At 40.0% G+C, this 20,369-nt stretch overlaps 1 pseudogene; it reads left to right on the top strand.

The window, feature by feature from the left end:
• LOC139578837 (uncharacterized protein C4orf54-like) overlaps window positions 1-20,369 on the top strand; it is a 35,834-nt pseudogene that overhangs the window by 6,068 nt on the left and 9,397 nt on the right.

Below are 20,369 nucleotides of genomic sequence, written 5' to 3'. Positions count from 1 at the left end.
TATTGCCTGCACTAACCATGGAACTGTGTAATGACATGGCCAAGTACTGTGCCAGGCGTTGGGTTTAAACTGTTATGGCTTGGTCTGCGCTCCGCTCCATAATATTTTAATTAGCCTACATGTCTTTTTTTACATTATCAACTGTGACTAATGATCCTCAGCAACAACCACCCCATCGTGACGGCGTTTACAGAGGAAGTAAATTAAGTTAAATGAAACAACGTAATTAAATGGAATGATAATGTAGGCTTTCCCAACTGAAGGGAACTAACAGTAAATTGACAGTTGAATATGTGCGGTTACTGACTGTCGATACTGACAGTGGCTAAATATTTAACGTGATAGAAATAGGAAACAGAGAAAGCCAGGGTAGCCTATAATTCAGACATTCAAGAGTGCCCATCCCTGCAAGTTAAAAGGCTGTAAAATTTCAATTCTGCATAATGGCACAGCATTTCATAAACTTTACTGTGAGAAAGTTGATATGTTGATATGCTTCAGTGTGCTGTCATATGACAGGTGTCACATTTGTCTCCAGCGATTATAAAGTAAAATAGATCTAAAACAAGTGTAATTTATATTTACAATTCCCTTATTCAAATGGGTTACTAATTTACCTAGCTATATCAAGTTGTAAATTACAGTGCATGGAGAATGCTGTTATTTCTATTGGAAAATATAAAGTAGATGCTTTTTCCACTTGGAACCATCAGGATCGCTCGATCTTATTCATGGTTTCCGTGCCCGTAAAGGTGGTGGAGTTATGAGAGAATTAAGTCAAGGTCAAAATACGATGTATCTGTAAACACACCTCCGCCACACCTTCATTTCTTAGATCTCCACCCTGAATGAATAGCAGGTGAATAGCATGCTATTCTCATGCTTAAGTTCAAGGTCAGAATAGAGAGAAAAGTGCATACAAATGGAATTATGGTGCATTTATGTGCACTTAACTAGGGTCGGAATCGGGCCTTATGAGCCTTATGAGAAATAATAGTTAAGATTTGGTGTGAAGAAATGAAGAAATGTACAATTCCCACCAAGTTAGTTAAAGATATTGAACGAAATCTTAAGCAATTCCAAATTCGTAACATATTGTACGAATTGGAATTCGTAACATATACGAATTGCAGGGGCGTATTTATTTTTAAAATGTAAATTGTAATAAAAAAAAATTGGTAAGTGGGTTTGCGACAGTTTTCATAAAGCCTTTCAGAAAGACTGAAATTAATGCACGATTATTGCATTAGTATTAAAAGTGCCATGCCTCCCCCCGCCCTCCCATCTACTTGGAACTTTAAGATGAATGAGGAACGTTAGATATTATGAATTAGTATAATGAATGATGAGACCAGATTGACTTGGCACTTTTTTACACTTTTCTTATAAGACCCCTGAATTTTTTTTTTTTTTTTTACATTGCTGTCTCCATTGGTATTTAGCTGGTATTTACTAAGAAATTATATGGTAACAATGGGTACTTTCTGGTAATTACTTCAAATAAGTAAACAAAATTGGTAACTAACTATCTGGTAGCAGGTGTCTACGTGGTAGCAGGTGTCTTAAACTCTGATGCCCTCTGGTGGCATTTTCTAAACAATGCATAATATTGTATACTATCCTCACAAAGTATATTTCGGTTCCAAAACTATGTCCTACAAACACATGCTTAGTATTGTTAGAAGGGTAAGAACTGAGTGATTCTGATAAAAGTGTCAATGTGACTACTACAGAGCCCGAGATACAGCAGGACAAAAATCCTGAAATGTACCCCCCCCCCCCCCCCCCCTCAATTGTCCCCATGTTGGGGAATAAGAGATTTAAAAGTCTGGGTTTTAAATGAAATATGTTAACCAATTACTGTTCCAAAATTATTATTTATAAAAAAAAAAATACAATCTTTAACCTAATGGTGGCGCTCTAAACATGCACAAATTCCCATAGGAATGTCTGATTCCCAGTTTACCTACTAGACCAGTGGTTCCACGCTGTTTTTATTTTTTAGGAACTTATTTTTTCAACTTACTCTTGAATGTTGTAACAGTAGAATGCACTAGTAGAATCCTCTTGTCATGTCAGTCATTGCATACCTTAGATAGTTATTTATAACTTTCCAGAAATGTCCAGATCAAACTAGCCCATGTCAACTAAAGTTTTTTAGCTAGGTTTTTTAGCCTATAGATTTTGTTGTAATGTTCGAGTCACTCAAATTTCACATGAATACACATTAGACATGAATACACATTAAAATGTATAGAATTTCTAGATAATTTGCTTTAAAACTGCAACATTTTCTCTACACCTCTTGACCAAATGTGTAGAATTGCATAAAATAAGGTTTTAAACCTGCAAAATGTTCTCTCCGCCAACAAGATCGGTGTGAACAGTTTACAGTATGTCATGAACAGTGCTTGTGCCCATAGAAATAGATGTGGCACGGGCATTGGGAGAGTGGGATGTTCCCCTGTGCTGGAAGGGGGGCCTGAGTGAAAAAATGTGGGAACCCCTGCACTAGATAGCTGTATGTGATCACATGATGTCTCTTGGCCACTTTAAACCGGTTGCGTCTGGTTTGGGTACTGAGTCACTGTGAAAAAATGGCCGAATGGATTTTCAAGCCTGACATCTCAAATTGACCCTAGCAATCAGGCCTTTCAAGGTATCGAGATTGTTTATTGAAATAAGATACAGACAGGTGAAGAAATGTCTAACTTATTTTCCAATTCACTTTCCCTATTGTAAAACAATTGAGATAGATCAACGGCACATGTGGAGAATGCATACAAGGTCATGTGGGTGGAGAAGGAAATGCATTGCTTTTACAATGAACATCAAGGTAAACCCTTTCCATGCATACTAAATGTTTGCAGTTTTGGTGACTTGAACTACATTGCATACTACGAATGTAGGTCATGATTTATGGCCTTTATGGGGAGAGGTAGGGGTGGTGGTGTCGCGGAGGGTTTCTTATGACATTGCCAGCAGTAAGATTTGAGTTCAATTCCCAAAAAGACAAGGGCTGTAGCTTTCAAATGATATGTCACTTTCTATTTTCAACAAAATGAATGTACAGGGCCCAAGACAACTGCTCAGAGTTTAACAGGCTAAGTAACATATGTGTAATTCATAGGTTATTGCTATGTACCATAAGTACCATCTAAAAATTACATTTTGTAGTAAATATCTGGTAATATGTGTGCAATTATATAAAGCTCAATCAAAAGGGCTTTTTGATTAATATTACATTTACACACATGCCAGGTTCAGAACTCTCAAATGAATGCATTTCTAGTAAGAGACTGAAAATATAAAAGTTTTGATGTAGTTGTAGGAATGGAGGGTTTCATACTTTCTAATGTGTATTGAGTCATTCCTATAAGCATTAGCAAATGTACAGTTGAAATAGGCCCCATAATTCCTTTGCAACATGACATCTAATAGCTGGTATGAGGTAGTCAATGTTTGAGACCCTGGATGTGGGCCAGCCCAGCGTTTAGAGGCATGTGATTTTGTGCAGACGATTTGATGTACTACATCATGTCGGCCAGCGTGTTTGAGTTGTTCCCGTAACAAATGGCGCTAATAGACACTGCTAGTTTTACGACACACCCCGGGGGTAATTCGACTCTGGGTGGGCTCTGGTTGGACTTGTGGTCCGGGATAGACAGTTCCCTTTCTCTTCATTACACACTGGCGGGCTATTTCCATAGTATGAGACGAGTGTGTGTTTACAAGTTTATTCTCAGGGTTTGACACTTGTCACATAAAGGTGACCTGAACAATTGTGCTCTTAACAGAGCACTCATGCAGGCTAAGCTGATCATTATTCCATGGACCACTGGCTGATTGAAACAATGAATAAGGTTGAGCAACCTGTTGGTTCCAAGTGGAATAAAATCTGCTTAATTTTTTCCCGATAGAAATAGTACCATTCTCCATGCACTGTAATTACAGTCATATGGCAGCTAACTGAAGAATATCAACATATGTGACTCACCACCTGGATTTGGTCTTATGTAGCAAAATGTGAAATGGTGTTTTTTACATTGGATAAAAGTAGAGATTCAGAGCTACAAAATGCTATATCATATACTGCATTTGAGGAACAATGGGAAAGTAATTCTGCTTTGAAAGTTGATCAACTTGTAAACTCACTTTTGAGAAAATGGCGAAGAGCTCTTCTTTGTCTACATCCATTCAGCATCGTTCACACCCTCTTAAGATTTTGCCCCACCCATCTCGTTTCGATCTCGGATCGCACACTTGACGCTCTGGCCGATGATTTGTTTACCTCTTGATAACATGAAAACAGCCTAATCAGCTCTACTGGCAACAATTCCATTACCCTTTTTTGCAGACGTTTACTGACACCGGCCGTATTCAACGGGTGTTGTACACACATCACATAACGTTAGCTAATGAGCCAGCCAGCTAATGTTAGCTAGTTAAACAACAATGAACAAAGTGCCAACACTGCCTAACATTAGACTCTAACTAGAAAAGCAAACAGCTCTGGGAAATTAATAATAACATCTGCTAGGGAGCCAGCCAGCTAACGTTAACTAGCTAGCTAACAGTACACATTAGCTAAAGACATATAGTTAGCTAGCCAGGTAAACAATGAACCTAGCTAGGTAAACAACGTTTAAGACCACACATGTCACATAATGTTAGCTAACGAGCCAACCAGCTAACGTTATCTAGTTAAACAAGAATGAACAAAGTGCCAACAATGCCTAACATTAGGCTCTAACTAGAAAAGCAAACAGCTCTAGGAAACAAATAATAATGTCGGCTAGGGAGCCAGTCAGCTAACGTTAGCTAGCTAACAGTACATTGTATCTTAAGACATAACTATCTAGCTAGGTAAACAATGAACCTAGCTAGGTAAACAAAGTTTAAGATCACCCACGTCACGTAACGTTAGCTAACGAGCTAGCCAGATAGCGTTAGCTAGTTAAACAACAATGAACAAAGTGGCAACAATGCCACAGTGCTGGGAGCTAACCAACCAGGTCCAGTGTTAGCTAGCTAACATTAGGCTTCAACTAGAAAAGAAAATGGCTCTGGGAAACAAATAATAACATCAGCTAGGGAGCAAGCTTGAAATGAAACCACTTTCTGTCAAAATTAGAAACGTGTAATATCTGAAAATGTAGCTAGCTAACGCTAGACTATCTTACCTGTATACATCAACATGCATCATGGACGCCTCTCCCTGTTAGGAATGTCATACCATGGTTGCCCTTAGTTTTAAAGATGTAATCCAGAGACAGGTGTTTTCTCCATCTCTTTAGCTATCATACTCTAATTCCACGGATTTCAAAACTTGATCCTCCAGAAAATGGAGAGCAACACTTATGCAGCTCCACTACACAATACATTTTTTAAAGCAGTGTTCGACAGGATTACCAACACAGACTGACGAGCTCAAATAGACAGACGCCTTCAATATGGCAGACCAAGCCGAACTCCTCTCTCGGCATGTCCAGCCCACTCATTATCTCAGGCAATAATGGCTAGCGGTAAGGTTGCTAACTTTTTCTGTGGCTCAACCAACAAGGCTCGTAATTTAGCAATTGTTTTCGTATTTACAGATGGCATACAAGTTTGTTATTAAGGCACATCAATGTTCACATGTTCAAGAAGGCATTTCTGCCAAAAAATGCATTTCGATTAAAAAATATATATTTTACATTCAAACAGCTCTCCTGTGAAGTCGCAACATACGCTTAGTTTCCTGAATCGGGTCACATATCACCTTTTCCACAGTGAAGTTGATGAAATGCTGGCCTTATTAATCGCAAGGATGAAAATTGGAGCCCTAAGTTATAGGCCTCTGTAGCCATGCGCAAATTACATTAAAGGGGAAAACCTGATTTGTGATTTCTAGTATGTTTTATATGCCTCGACTTATAACAAAAAAAAAATGGTATCATGTTAAACTATTAGCCACTTTCGGTAGCCACCATCAGCTATACCCATCTGTACATTTATAACTGTCAGTTTAGTGTTCATTTCCTTAAATTTTGCATCATTCCATTACATACTTAGATTACCTTTATTAGGGTAGATTTATAGCACTACTCTTCAACCCCCATTGTACACTTTGAATCAAACCACTGTAATTTTGATTGACCAATATATTTAGTGCGTAAAGTCTCTCCAAACCTGTTTTTTTTTATATTCATGAATACTTTCCTAACAATAAATAGATAACATACAAGATCAGAGTATTTTTTAATCTACCAATTGGTGCTGAAAAGTAGACAAATATGCGTGTATTTAGGTCTACATGACTTTCTTTCATTGATCCCTAATATTCTGAACCGTTTTCTCCATATATTGTAGTATAGTCTGTGGAGAAAATTCAAATTAAATGTACACCAAACTTAAAGGGGTGGCTTTAGATAAATGTACTGAAAACCCTATTGAATGAAAACTCCAGGAGAAAATCTGTTGGCCAGCAAGTGGGAGAGTTTTCAGTGGTTGAATTACATATATTCAGCACGCGCAGGGGAACCACGCCTGCAAAGCCCGTTACGGCGAGTCGCAGGGAAGGCAAGCGTAGGGAAGGCGTACATTTCCTAAATTTGAATCGGGCCCAAATGAGTTATCTGGTATACTAGTTTATCAGTGCTTCAAAGGAATCAGTCACTTGCGTTGAGTTGCACTTTACTTTACACCAGTATTTCCACTAGTTACCTGGTGTTTGCTAGAAAATGATGTGGTAACAATACTTTCTGGTACTTACTTTAAATAATTATACACAGTTGGTAGGCCTACTTGATGGTGCTTGTTTTAGTGAATTCTAAAGAAAGAAAAAATGTATTTCTGTGTTGTTTTCAATTTACCCTATACTTTTGAAGTAAAGTATTCGCAAAGCGTCTTGGAGTAGGAGTGGTGATGTGGAATCAGATTTCTATTTTAGAAATCGTACTGTTTAAGATTATATTGACTGGTGGGACAATGTAATCTTACATCTGGCAATTTGAATAGCCAGATTGCTAAATAGTCAATGAATGGTACCAAAACTATCTCCACTGACTGTATCTTGCACTGACCCTACGCACACTCACTACTTTGACACTCCCACACAGTTCACATACACTACGCACACACACATAACACAAACACACATACATACACATTACACACAGACGCGCAGACTCACCCACTTTTACACTCATCATTTGCTGTTGCTACTCTGTTCTTTATTTATCTCTAATTATTATCTATCCTGACGCCTAGGCACTTTATCCTGCCTTCATGTACATACCTACCTCAAATACCTCGCACATTGATCTGGTACTGTTCTGAAGTAAGGAGTGGGATGTACTCTGTGGGGAGCTCGTCACAAAGTCTCAATAGAGTAAAGCTGCAAAAGGCTGAGACGGCCTGCCACCCCCTCTGGTCGCCACCTCTGCTGACTATGAGCTTCCAGATCCGTTCATGACTGCGGCTGCCCAACTGCTGGAGGCTTCAAGAAGCACTCAAACAGACTTGATCTAGTTACTTTTGTAGCCTATATTTCTTTTAAAATAATTTCTTGTTTATTTTGTTTAACAAGTGCTTTCTGTCTGTAATGAAAAGCGCTATAAACGTTTAATAAATTATTATTATCATGGATTAGAATAAGGGCTCTATTTAATCCATATAGGCGAAGTTCCGCATTACAGCGTGATTGAAATTTAAAGGCAATGTTAGCGGAGACTGCATTCACGGGAAACATTGTATATGTCAGCTCAATCAATTATCTTTACAATTCTATACACAATCTGTAACGCTTCAGCAATACATATTGAATAAAGCCATAAGTATCACTTTAAGTGTAAAAAAAAAAATCACTCAGTGCTTATATACCACTTACAATAGTTCATAATTTCATCAATTAGCGGCCTTAGTTCGATATTTTTGGAGATTTTTATTTGTAGTTAAACATCACTGCACTAAAACCTTATGAAAGAATGCACAACTAGCATTTTATAAGGTCTCACAAAAAAGTGTTATCCTTAAGTACAGTACGTTGGAATAATGTTAATAGTAGGCTAGTAATCAAATCGTATTTGTCACATGCGCCGAATACAACAGGTGTAGAAATGTTTAGTGACATGTAATCTACAATATTGTAACGATTGTCGTCTGGAGAAGGAGAGGAGGACCAAGGTGCAGCGTAGTAAGTGGTCATATTTTTTTATAAAATATGAAAACACTTGACAAACAACAAAAACGACAAACAAACAGTCCTGAAAGGTGAAAACAAAACACTAAACAGGAAACAACCACCCACAAACAAAAGTGGGAAAACAGGCTACCTAAATATGGATCCCAATCAGAGACAACGATAGACAGCTGCCTCTGATTGGGAACCACACCAGGCCAAACACACAGAAACAGAAACCTAGACCTACAACATAGAATACCCAGACATAGAATACCCACCCACATCACACCCTGACCAAACTAAAAATAGAAACATACAAAGCAATCTACGGTCAGGGCGTGACAAATATAGGCTATACAATGCCACACTAGCTAGGTTTCCATTCAATTGGCGGACAGATTTTCATGCGAATATTCTAAAATCTGCATAAATAAAATATGCCCATTTTCCCACCAGAGATGTGTTTCCATCAAATTGACTTGTTGCAGATAAAAGTATGTGCATGATGACGTAGTGCACATAAAAATGACTTTAGCACTTAAATCCCCATGTACCAAATAAAAAATACAAGTTAAATGGGTTTCCATCTAATTTTCACATTCAAGGGAATGTGCCCACTCTTGTATTGGCATGTGCACTCTAGCCAACCGCTTGCAGATACAGTGTGGGTATATGATGAGATTATTATGGTCAAAAGAGCAAGATTATTTTTATTTGTCAAATGGCAGCCAAGCATCAATCATCATGTTACCAGAATAAGACCCTCGATATTTATTGGAAAGGAGCATAAAGCTCACCACCTTGCACTTTCACCACCCTGTAAAGTTCATCATAATTTATTTAATCTGTGGCCTAATAAACTGAATGTTTTCCGGAGTCGTAGTGGGAGGACCACACAACATGTCATCGCGTGACTCCAAGTTTACTTCGATATGATGTTATTATATCGATATTTGCATATAAGAGCGTCTTCACTGCCATTTATTGCATTATTAATTTTACAGACACAAAAAAATCCCACCTTGTCTAGCGTATTTTGTTTTGTCGACATTTGGAAAGTTTATGATAAATTTGCTGTTTCCATCAGGCCTGTCATGACATTTTTTGTCCGGCATGTACTTTACGGGCATAAAAACGTTGGATGAAAACCTGGTTATTGTGACAAAATACAGTTTAAATGTTGAACATTTATTTCACACAATTTTATGAATTACGTCTACATTTAACTTAATTACATTTTTGTAATTTGGGTTCCTCAATATTAAATCGATCATATATGTGAATGGAGATTTCCATTGGCACTGTCCTTTATGTATTGACATTTGTGGATATATTGAAACTCAAAATCAATTCATAATTCTTCACCTCTACGCACCCTCCCCTACCCCTTCTGTCATCATCTTCTCTTTCACAAACACACACACACACACACACACTTGTTGGTGTATTGAGACAATTGCGTGAGGGATACATGTCAGCTGGGTCAGTGGCAGGGGAGTCAGATGGGGTTGAGTTGTAGCATTGGGCACGGCTGGGATAGCGACGGGAGAGAAAAGGTCAGGCAATGTAAAGTATTTGTTGTGCTGAGGCAGGAGGAGGACAGCTGCTGGGAGAGATCAAATGCTGGGGGGGAGGGGGGGGGGAATAGGTGGGTGAGCGAGGCTGCAGCAGGTTAAACTTTTTATAGGGTGCCCCTCTCTCCAAAAAGGGGAGGAGGAGGTGGAGTGGTGCTGACCTCCAGCTCTTACATAAAGGGTTTATATACTTTTACTACATTTTACTGTATCTTTCAATGGTCACACTTTACATTAAGTTGCTCTTATTCCTGTATAATAACACCACACTGAACCTCACACCAAATATTTTGACCATGTCAAAAGGGTAACACTTTATATGAAATGTTAGACCTATGTAATAACGCTGTAATAACTCAAGTAATAATGTTGTTTTATATTATAAGTTAATTTAGTAGTTGCTTTGTAATTGCATCGTCAATTATCGGTACATCTGAACATCACACCTGTGGGACAGGTACAGGATGGCAATAACAACTGCCCGAGTTGTTAGGAACTCGGCCAGGAACGCACAATCCCTCCATCAGTGCTCAGACCGTCAGCAATAAACTGTGAGAGGCTGGACTGAGGGCTTGTAGGCCTGTTGTAAGGCAGGTCCTCATCAGACATCACCGGTAACAATGTCGCCTATAGGCACAAACCCACCGTCGTTGGACCAGACAGGACTGGCAAAAATTGCTTTTCACTGACGAGTTGCGGTTTTGTCTCAACAGGGGTGATGGTCGGATTCGCGTTTATCATTGAAGGAATGAGCGTCACACCGAGGCCTGTACTCTGGAGCGGGATCGATTTGGAGGTGGAGGGTCCGTCATGGTCTGGGGCGGTGTGTCACAGCATCATCGGACTGAGCTTGTTGTCATTGCAGGAAATCTCAACACTGTGCGTTACAGGGAAGACATCCTCCTCCCTCATGTGGTACCCTTCCTGCAGGCTCATCCTGACATGACCCTCCAGCATGACAATGCCACCAGCCATACTGCTCGTTCTGTGCGTGATTTCCTGCAAGACAGGAATGTCAGTGTTCTGCCATGGCCAGCGAAGAGCCCGGATCTCAATCCCATTGAGCACGTCTGGGACCTGTTGGATCGGAGGGTGAGGGCTAGGGCCATTCCCCCCAGAAATGTCCGGGAACTTGCATGTGCCTTGGTGGAAGAGTGGGGTAACATCTCACAGCAAGAACTGGCAAATCTGGTGCAGTCCACGAGGAGGAGATCCACTGTAGTACTTAATGCAGCTGGTGGCCACACCAGATACTGACTGTTACTTTTGATTTTGACCCCGCCCCCTTTGTTCAGAGACACATTATTCAATTTCTGTTAGTCACATGTCTGTGGAAATTGTTCAGTTTATGTCTTAGATGTTGAATCTTGTTATGTTCATACAAATATTTACACATGTTAAAAGTTTGCACAAGTTTGCTGAAAATAAACGCAGTTGACAGTGAGAGGGTGTTTCATTTTTTTGCTGAGTTTAGCATGAATAAATTAACCAAAATAACTTTTTAAATGAAAATATGTAAATCATTATTTTAATATGTTGGTAACCCGTTGTATAAAAATTATAATACTTTGTCTCAGGCCTGACAACACCCATGCCAATATATCCTCCAAACACCGGCTTCGATGGCATATTCACTTAAATAACAGCATGCTAGTACAATGTTATTGTTGTGGCATAATCCACTACAGCAGTGGATCTCAACCTTTTTCGGTTACTGTACCATCAACTTAATTTTGCTCTGCCTGGAGTACCCTAGAAATACCCCCTCATGTGCATTTTACCAGTAGGCCTATGGTCTCATGAGTCTTCTCAAGTACCCCCTGTAGATAGGCCAAGTACCCCCAGGGGTCCTAGTACCCCTGGTTGGGAACCACTGTACTACAGCACGCACAATGCTCTGTGTAACATATCTGGTTTTATCTTCATAAAGACGTCCCTAAAGCTAACATAATGGTGTCCTGTCTCTTTATCAATACAATTACTTGAGTCAATACAATTAAATAATTAACCATGTCCAAGCCAGAACAGCCCATAGGATAGGAGCCTGTCTCATGTTTCTGTAGTGTGAGGTAGCTTGATGTAAGTACATCTGGACAGAACACCAGTATATCACTAGGCCTTACCCCAAATCCATCTCCTTAATGTCAAGTGCCAACCATTTTCTTTTTTTGCTATGACTCACCGGGGATTGAACCCCAAACCTTCCAATGTCAGGGAAGACACTCTAATCACAAGGCCACTGAATTATCCTCTGAATACAATTTCTTGAGTAATTAGTATCACACAGGTATAATAGTTAATGTGAGTGTTTAATTCACTGAACCGTTGTTGCAAAAGTGGATGTGGTCAAAATATTGTGTGTGAGGTTTGCCAAGAAAACAAAAACAAATTCAAGCCTTTTCAAATTGACCCTTACCCTGATTAAGTTTTATTACGTGTCCTGACCACAATCCTTTGTTGTTTTTCTACACAGGAGTGCTTCTTGAGGAGCCTGTCCAGTGATAAGTAGATATTTTATGGTAATCTTCTCACACCCTTCTTCGCACCCAGTCCACCAAATTCCACCTGAACCCACAATGTTTCCAAGCCCAACCACCTGCCACCATCACCGCCCCATCCAACTCTATCCTGCCGGTGGTCATTGTAGCATGTCTGTATCTGTAAAACTATGCCTACCACTTGTTTGTAAGGTAGCTAATTGCTTTGTAAGACTGCTTTCGGATGTGTATTTAGATTACAGACCATCCCTTTTGTTCAAACGCAATTGGATTCAGGCACTGCAATATTGTGATTCAAAAGGAAATAATGACTGTTTTCCTATTAAGTTTCAACATTTTAGACACTTTATTGGGTCCACAAACATTGAATTCAGCATGTTTCCCTTCCTGTGAAGCAAACATCTCTTTTTTGAATTCCAAACAAGATATGTTTTGTTTCTCACAATTATTGTTGAAAAAATATATTGCAGCATACAGTATCATTCATCAAACAGTAGCATTCAATGTACAAGTTGCTATGATTCATGGGAGAATAAGTAAACATTTCAATTTAAATGGAAGGCCCATAAAAGTCACACACGTGTGTGGCGTGCGCGGGTGTGATTGTCCCAACAAAAATATTTAATCAGTAGACATAATCAGTAGACAGTAGACATCAGTAGACCCTATTACACCATACATTGGAAAACATTTGCATTTGCACGTGGGTCAATTCCAATTTAATGCATCATAAAAATTCAAAATCCAATCCAGGAAGGATTTTTAATAAGGGATTTTTTTTATTCTCTGAACTGACACGTTTCCTTTTTCTCTTGGCTGTTAGGTGACCTGTAGAAGTAGAAAAACGTTTTATTTCTCTCTCTGAACTAGCTGCACCCATTGTTTCCTAATTTTGCAGGTAATGGCCACACAGTTATTGCATTGTGTGATTTGATGTGCTTTTATATGACATTCGTATGGCACTCTCTTTATATGCAAATAATATGAGGATAGACTTAAGAGAAACACACTAAGTGTGTTGCCGAGAAAAGCTGGAGCCCTGGGACCTGCCACATATTTAGTGGTTGTTCAGAGTCAGAGGTTGGCAAATAGTGTATTTGGGGCAAACATTTCCCAAGTAGCTTTAGGCTTAGGGGAGCCAGCTATAGTTGAGACATTTTAGGGGATAACCTCCTCTATAGGTTTTGGCTAACTTTTACACTCATGTGTAAGAGGACAATGATATGGTGCCTGTGTGTGTATGCACTGTAGGTGTTTAGTACTTGTGAGGTATTATGCATTATGTGAACAGACAACAGGCTGGCGTGCTACTTCAGCCATAAAAAGAGGGCATAGAAGTAGAGTACAGAGAGCTCAGATAAATTAGAAATGCATCAGTCAATCATTCATTCATACATGAGTATTTTTTATTTAAGTTTTCACAATGTTTTGGGTGGTTGCTTACTTGTAAACAGAAACGGGAAAGGAATTGTCTTTCCCTTTGATCCTTTTCTTAAATGGCAATTATTTAAAAAATAATGGATACTGCCAATTCATGCCCGTTCTGAATACTTTTAGAATAATTCTGAATGGCAATTGGAAATAATGCTTATATTCATATTCAGTCAGGACCAGGGTTGGGTTGAATTCAAATTTCAATTCAGTCATTTCAGGTTATGATTTGAAATCAAATTAAAAACACTAATCTTGTTCTTTCCTTTTGAACAATTATGCAGTGCAACAATAGACGCTCATGCTTAGTACAATGGTGCTTTCTTCATTTTTGAATATGCATACTGTAGGTTTCTGTTTTTCTTGTTTTACAAATTTGAACATACATACAAGGTATTTGGAGCTGCTGGTCAGTCTATGAACCTGAATTGTGTAAAAAAAAATATTTGAGTTTTCTGTCTGTGACAACATACTGTATAAAAAAGTACCCTGTGCGTTGATTCCACTGTAGAAGAAAGTATAGTCACAGTACAACCCACTGGGCCATGGATCTATAACATTTAAAAAATGCTCACCTGTTACAAAAGGGTGTATTAAATTGACTTATGGTATTTCACCTTCATCATGCAAACATTTGGATTCAAACGTCAAACATGATACCTTTCAAAATGTCAAACCAGAGAAGACAATGTATTGAAAACATTTTTGGACATATAATTTCTTGTGTTGTTGGTTTTTATGAAATGGTTCATATACTGTGGTATGTAAACTGAATTTCCTTCAGGTGTGTAATTGCTGTTGGGCACGTTTGTGCACTTGGCAGGCCAGCTCAATGATTTTGTTCACCAACCAATAGCAGTGCATACTATAACAGTTGAAAATTGGTTGATGATGTTTCTTGTCCTTCAAAAGGAAATTCGTTACACATTAACCTGATGAATTGTTGAATACTAGAATGTAGTCTAATTGAATTCTGACACAAAGTAGCACATTTTTCTGAACAGTACATTCACACTACTTACAGTGCCTTCAGAAAGTATTGACTTTTCCAACATTTTTGTTGTGTTACAGCCTGCATTTAAAATTGGTTAAATTGAGGTTTTGTGTCACACACAATATAGTGTATGTCAAAGTGGAATAATGTTTTTAGAAATGTTTACTTTTTTTTTTTCAATTGCATGGGCTGACTCTGTGTGCAATAACAGTGTTTAACATGATTTTTTGAATGACTACATCCTCTCTGTACACCACACATACAATTATCTGTAAGGTCCCTCAGTCGAGCAGTGAATTAGAAACACAGACCATGGAGTTTTTCCAATGCCTCGCAAAGGGCACCTATTGGTAGATGGGTAAAAAAAATCCCTTTGAGCATGGTGAAGTTATTAATTACACTTTGGATGGTGTATCAATACACTCAGTCACTACAAAGATACAGGCTTCCTTCCTAACTCTGTTGCCGGAGAGGAAGGAAACCGGTCAGGGATTTCACCATGAGGCCAATGGTGACTTTAAAACAGTTACAGAGTTGAATGGCTGTGATAGGATAAAATGGATAAACAACATTGTAGTTACTCCACAATACTAACCTAATTGACAGAGTGAAAAGAAGGAAGCCTGTACAAAATAAAAAATATTCCAAAAAGGCACTAAAGTAATACTGCAAAAAATGTGGCAAAGCAGTTCACTTTAGGTCCTGAATACAAAGTGTTATGTTTGGGGCAAATCCAATACAACACATTACTAAGTACCACTTTCCATCTTTTCAAGCATAGTGGTGGCTGCATCGTGTTATGGGTATGTTTGTAATTGTTAAGGACTGGGGAGTTTTTCAGGATAAAATAGAAACGGAACTGAGCTAAGCAGAGGTTCAGTCTGCTTCCCACCAGACACTGGCAGATGACAATAACCTAAAACATAAAGCCAAATCTACACTGGAGTTGCTTACCAAGAAGACAGTGAATGTTCCTGACTGGCCGAGTTACAGTTTTGACTTAAATCTACTTCAAAATCTATGGCAAGACCTCAAAATGGTTGTCTAGCAATGATTAACAACCAATTTGACAGAGCTTGAATACTTAAAAAAAAAGAATAATGGGAAAATGTTGCACAATCCAGGTGTGGAAACTCTTAGAGACTTACATAGAAAGACTCACAGCTGTAATTGCTGTCAAAAGTGCTTCTACAAAGTATTGACTCAGGGGTGTGAATACTTATGTAAATTAGATATTTCTGTATTTCATTTTCAATAAATTACCAAACATTTCATAAACCATGTTTTCACTTTGTCATTAAGTGGTACCGTGTGTAGATGGGTGAAAAAAAAAATATTTAATCAATTTTGAATTCCGTCTGTAACACAGGAAAGGGTGGAATAAGTCAAGGGTTATAAATACTTTATGAAGGCACTGTGTAAATATGTGTATTTCATTTGGTAATGTTAGATGTTCTAGTCTAGCTGACTACAACAGAAATATGTCATTACACTGTCATTACCTTTATGTCTCTTCATTGTATGTCCATTTCTGAAAAATGACATTACATTTTAGCTCAACTTAGCTGATGTTAGCATTTCATAACTTACTGAGTTATAATTTGTCATTAACATGAACAGTCATGATTTGACATGATATATGTTAAGCTTAGTCAAAGTGATAACATAATTTAGTAAAGAACTACCCAAACACACTGTAGCATAAATTATGAGTCATTGAATAAGAAATCTCAGTTTACAGCTTCACCTAAGCACAACATCCCTCCCAAAGCCCATAAATCTACTAGCTTTCATGTTCCCTGATGCCCAATGAAAGAAATATTCTGTGTAAATGCTTGCTTTTTGAAAGATGTTGAAAAGAATGAAAGATTGATGGGGAAGTAATGTTGAGATGGGAGAAATGTACGTGAACGAATGCATGAGAAAGAATGGCGCTATTATGATTGAGTGGCTACATTAGCCTTGGTGTCTGCAAGACAGTCATACAAAAGGGACATTATGTATGTGTTGTGAAAGTATTATGCTTTACGTACTTAAGATGGCGGCCTAAGAAGGAGCACGAGACCGGGAGGTCAATGCAGAGTTTGTTTGTTAGATGAAGCAGTGCCATGTTTGCACTTGCAAGGTGACGGTGATGAAATATGACAAGTAGACTGAGGTGAAAAGAACACACTGTAGGCCCAAAAGCCTATAAGTGTTTGGAATAAATCAAATTGCAAGCTAATTAACATTGTCTGTTGCGTATGTTGCTCATCATGGTTGTCTTGCTTGTGTCCATTTTCTTTGCTAAGGTACTTCCATAACATATTGACAGTGATCAAATCGTTGGGAATCACAGCTATCTTTAAACACACTAAGTGGTGTCCCAACCAGTGTTTTTCTGGTCAATTTGTATAATTTCTGTTGCTGGTAATATGATGTCCCCCCAACCCTTTCCAGCAACTTACTGCTCTACTGAATCTGCTCCTGAAATAAGGTATCCCGAGAAAAACAAGAGGAGCAAATTGATTTACTTGGAGAGACACATAAAAGTGTTGGCGTCTGCCGAAGGGTGCAAGGTTAACTTTCTGATGGCCCTGAAACCTCACCCGGCCCGGGCTTAAGTTCAACCTGACAGTTTGCTGGTGTGTTTACATCGTTGCCATGGAGGCAGTGAGACTGGCAGACAACCCCTTGCTCCCACCTGCTCTCTGTACTTCCTAAAGAATCTCCTATAAGGCCCTGTTGTTGTGCTTGGAATCCAACCGGGGGCTCTGATGTCACAACTGCGACACAAGGCCAGACACGATTTATTGCCTCACCCGGGTCAGCAAACGGGTGCACTACTCATTCAGTGCTCCTTCACACACTCACTCACATGTCATGCTGAATTCCAAATCAACCCCTGGCCCTTAATCTCTAGCCACTCCGTAGATCTGACAGGATTGGATAGGTGGAGGTGATATGGCGACATTTCCACCCAGCCAATCATAAGACAAGATGAAGCGATTTCCATGATGCTTACTGTATATCTCAGATTGACAAGACCGCCTGCTGTTGGAGTTAGGGGTCAATTTGGGATTCAGAATCAATGCTCTCCCCTGGTTGACATACTTTGCTTATGCTACATGCCATCAACACAAAGTGTCAAAAACATAACAGGACTTGGTTTCCCACTTTTGATGTTTTTTTTAATACTATAAATCATTACTAAAGTGCAACGTTAATAGGCTTGTGAAATAATTTTTAACCATATCCTGTAAACATACATTGCCTTCAGAAAGTATTCCTACCTATTGACTTATTCCACATTTTTCTGTGTTAAAGCCTGAATTTCTTCCATTCTTCCTTGCAGATTTTCTCAAGGAATCAGGTCTGGCCTTTGGCTGGGCCACTCAAGGACTTTCACATTCTTGTTCTGAAGCCATTCCAGCATTGCTTTGGCTGTATACTTGAGGTCATTGTCCCGTTGGAATGACATAGCGCTTTGCATTCAGGCCACAGCGTAGTATTTGTCTCATCAGACTACAGAATCTTTTGCCTTATGCTCGGAGTCTTTCATATGCCTTTTTGCAAACTGTTGTCATGTGCCTTTTTCACAGGAGTGGCTTCCGTCTGGCCACTCCCCCATAAAGTCCAGATTGGTGAAGTGCTGCAGAGACTGTTGTTTTTCTGGCAGGTTCTCCCTTCTCTGCCAAAGCACTCTCTAGTTCTGTCAGAGTTGTCATTGGGTTCTTGGTCACCTCCCTGACCAAGGTCCTTCTTGTCCGGTTGCTCAGTTTGGTCGGACGGCCAGCTCTAGGCAAAGTCTGGGTAGTTCCATATTTTTTCAATTTCCCAATGATGGAGACCACTGTGCTTTTGGAAACTCTATACATGGTTTTATACCCCAGATATATGCCTCATCACAATTCTATCATCTTGTAGATCTACAGACAGTTCCCTGGAGTTCATGGTATAGTTTCTGGTGGGCTCCAATCAAGTTGTAGTGACATCTCAAGGATGATCAAAGGAAATTGGAGCTCAATTTGAAGTGTCATAGCAAAGGGGCATAAATACTTATGTAAATTTGATAATTTATATTTAATTTTCAATACATTTGCAAAAATGTTTTAAAACAGGTTTTCACTTTGTCATTATGGGGTATTGTGTGTAGATGGGTGAGAGAAAAAATATTTAATCCATTCTTAATTCTGTCTGTAACACAACAAAATGTGGAATAAATCAAGGGTTATGAATACTTTCTGAAGGCACTATCTGTAAATATGTCACGTCCTGACCATAGAGAGCATTTATTTTCTATGGTAGAGTAGGTCAAGGCATGACTAGGGGTTGTTCTAGTTTATATTTTCTATGTGGGGGTCTAGGTTTACTTTTCTATGTTGGTGATTTGTATGATTCCCAATTAGAGGCAGCTGGTTATCGTTGTCTCTAATTGGGGATCATACTTAAGTATCATTTTTTCCACCTGTGGGTTATGGGATATTGTTTCTGTGTAGTTGCCTGTTAGCACTGCATTGCCGCCACGGTTCGTTTATTCTTTTGTCTTTTCTAAAGTTTCACTTCTTTAATAAATTATATGGAACTCAAAGTACGCTGCGCCTTGGTCCACTCCTTATAACGATCGTGACAGAATATTCAATCAACAAAGGACCAAGCAGCGTGCCCGGAAGGAGATGGCATCTTGGTCTTTGGAGGAGATCAGGGAGAGAGCATCCTGGACTTGGGACGAAATAATGTCAGGAGACAACAGCCTGCCATGGAAGCAGGCGGAAGCAGCGAAGGAGGGATAGCGACAAAGTCGGGGAGGAAGGGCACAGAAACCCCAATATTTTTTTTGGGGGGGGGCACATGGAGCAGTTGGCGGAGCTAAGGAGTGAACCAGAGCCAGTCTGGGAGAAGAGGGAGAATTTGGAGGAGAGAGAAATGGGAGAGTTGTTGAGTTGGTGGAGGATGCACGGATTTTGCCCTAAGGAACGTGTTGTCAGTTTGGTGCCACCTGAGTCAGCTCCCCGTACTCGTCCTGAGAAGTGTGTTAAAGTTCCGGAACAATTGATGCCGGCTATACGCACCAGGTCTCCAGTGCACCTTCACAACCCAGTACGTCCTGTGCCAGCTCCTCGCACTTGCCGTGCGACGTGTGTTAAAGTTCCGGTACCTTTGATGCCGGCTATACGCACCAGGTCTCCAGTACGTCTCCACAGCCCGGTACGTCCTGTGCCTGCTCCTCGCACTCTCCCTCAAGTGCGTGTCCCCAGTCCGGTACGTCCTGTGCCTGCTCCTCGCACTCTCCCTCAAGTGCGCTTTCCCAGTCAGGTGCGTCCTGTTCCTGCTCCTCGCACTTTCCCTGAAGTGCGTGTGCCCAGTCCAGTACGTCCTGTGCCTCCTCCCTGCACTCACCCTGAAGTGCGTGTCACTAGTCCGGTGCCACCTGTACCGGCCCCACGCATCAGGCCTCCAGTGCGCCTCCAAAGTCCAGTACGTCCTGTGCCTGCTCCTCGCGCTCGCTCTGAGGTGCGTGTCACCAGCCCGGTACCACCAGTGCCGGACCCACGCACAGGGCTTCCTGCGATGATCCCCAGTCCAGAGCTTCCGGCGACAGTTCCCGGTCCGGAGCTTCCGGCGACAGTTCCCGGTCCGGAGCTTCCGGCGACAGTTCCCGGTCCGGAGCTTCCGGCGACAGTTCCCGGTCCGGAGCTTCCGGCTACAGTTCCCGGTCCGGAGCTTCC

The sequence above is a fragment of the Salvelinus alpinus genome, chromosome 6, assembly GCF_045679555.1.
Source record: "Salvelinus alpinus chromosome 6, SLU_Salpinus.1, whole genome shotgun sequence".
NCBI classification, from domain to species: Eukaryota; Metazoa; Chordata; class Actinopteri; order Salmoniformes; family Salmonidae; genus Salvelinus; species Salvelinus alpinus.
The sequence above is the reverse complement of the archived record's forward strand: the minus strand, read 5'-3'. Positions and strand labels throughout refer to the sequence as shown.